The following is a 2178-nucleotide window of genomic DNA, read 5'->3' on the forward strand; positions in this document are numbered from 1 at the left end:
TTAATTAATGAAAATCAATAATTATATCATTCTATCTTGAAGTGACAAGAATTACTGACATTTGAGTAAAAACATTGTTGGAATCTATTAAATTTTGACAAAGTTATGGGCATTTTAAAAAAGCATTCTCACTGTCAATTCGAATAATCGATTTTTGCCTGAAAAACAAAATCGCGTTTAATTCGGCCGAAACAATTTTCCGAACCAAAAGAAAAAATACGTGTCTCATTATTTGGACCAACAAACAATGTATTTGAGTTTGGTCGAAATTAAAAATCATGCTCGTACCTGACCGGTTGTCTGGAAATGGAAAGCATCAATATGATTTCTTTGATGTGGAGAATTCATTTAGCTAAAGTTTATAGTTTCATGGACATTTGTAAATATTTCGCACGGTGTTTGTATATATGTATATCAGGACGTTGCCTATTTTCCAGTTGATTTCTGTGCTGAACGATTATTTGAGAAAGCCAACATTCGCATCTAATTCATGTGTGGAGAATTGTAGCATCTTAGATGGGATGAGTTAATAGGGCTGTCTGACAAAAGCCGCTAGGAGACACTGTCGCCCCAATTAAATTAAATACTTTATTACTACACATATACTTTTGCCTTTGTATGTTGAATAGCAATTTAAATTTAATTGGGAGAACTAAGAAAACTGACACATGCATGATGAAAACTTTCTAAATCAGGGATCACACGATTTGTACATTTGGTAGTCACAGAGTGGTGTTGTCTAGAAATTTTGATCGAAAACGAGTTCAGCTTAATAGCATCTTTCCAAACAACACCTCTCTGTAACTGTCAAAATGTACAAATATATGCAAATGTACAAATCGTGTGATCTGTGCTTAATACTTACACCTATACCAAGGTTGTTGGAATGAGGATATGATGGCGGACTATAGTTGGACAGTGATAAGATGGAGCTAAATCCGTTTGGGGTTTAATAAAGCAAGTATGGTTACAAATGTTTGGATATTATTTCATTTGGCCTCTACAAACCTTAAAATTTGTCAAAAGTATTGTAAAATCGACATATCGACAAGTTTTTTTATTATTGTTAATTTTTTTTATAAAAATATAGTTTATTCTTTTACAATACACGTATAAATCCAAGCTTAAAACTTTGCGCAACATTTAAAAAAATCAACAAACTTTCGTGAAAATATCGAGTTTTTTAATTCGATTTCTTAGAAAGATTTGGAGTATGCAGTTTTGTAGCCCATTCAATTTTATATTATAAATGTAATAAAGTGCAAGTCTGAAGTAGCCGGGACTTACCGTTGTGTTTTACAAATATTTTTGTTTGTCCATATAAAAAAAGCGTCAAACATACTTCGTATGGAAGAAAAGGGCTGACATCGTGAACAGAAAGAAATTACCTAAAATCAACGGCAGGTCCTACCTACTTCCAACTTTACTCCAAATATTTCTTGAAATCTAATTAAAAAGTTCGAAATTGTTGATTTTTTCTAGCGTTGCGTTGCGTAGCGTAGTAGTTTAAGACTTAGATTTGAATTTTTGGTTCACAAGGTGTTGTTGTAGCGGTTACCAAGCCCCGCTCGGGTCGGTTCATCCGCCAACGTTGTCTTCCGTCTCAGCTAAGAGGAGGCCCAAGAAGTGTGCGACTTCAACAGGGTCTGTCCATAAGGACAGGGGCGTCAGCTGGGTGGGGTTCTCAGGGCATGTGAAGAAGTGCCGAGAGTCATGTAGCGACTTTCCACATGCCGGGCATTGGTTGGGCGCATGCTCATTAATTCTGCTCAGGTATGGGTTGAGTCTGCTGCAATAGCCAGAGCGAAGGTGGGCTATTGTGGTGCGGGTCTCCCGAGGCAGACAAAGTTCTGTCCCGTCTACGTCCGGTGGTTGTGTGCCTAGAACGGCATTCACAGGGTGGAAGTCTACATAACTCGAGACTGATTCCCTGTGAATGCCGTTCAGGGCCTGTCGGTAGGCTGACGGGTCCAGAGGTTGTTTAATGAACCTCTGGACTTCGTCCGTCAGTTCGTAAAGATGCCTCCTGACGTGCCTTGGCGAGGGCTCTTCTGCAAGAGGCTGTTTGCTGGAATGACCACGTCTGTGGCTCCCCACAAGGAACTGCTTGCAGAGCATTGTGTTATGCTCCTTGACTGGGAGCATCTGGGCCTCGTCGTGTAGGTGGTGTTGGGGCGT

Source organism: Rhagoletis zephyria, unplaced genomic scaffold, assembly GCF_001687245.7.
Source record: "Rhagoletis zephyria isolate East Lansing unplaced genomic scaffold, Rhagoletis_zephyria_1.1 Rzeph_scaffold_00014, whole genome shotgun sequence".
NCBI lineage: Eukaryota > Metazoa > Arthropoda > Insecta > Diptera > Tephritidae > Rhagoletis > Rhagoletis zephyria.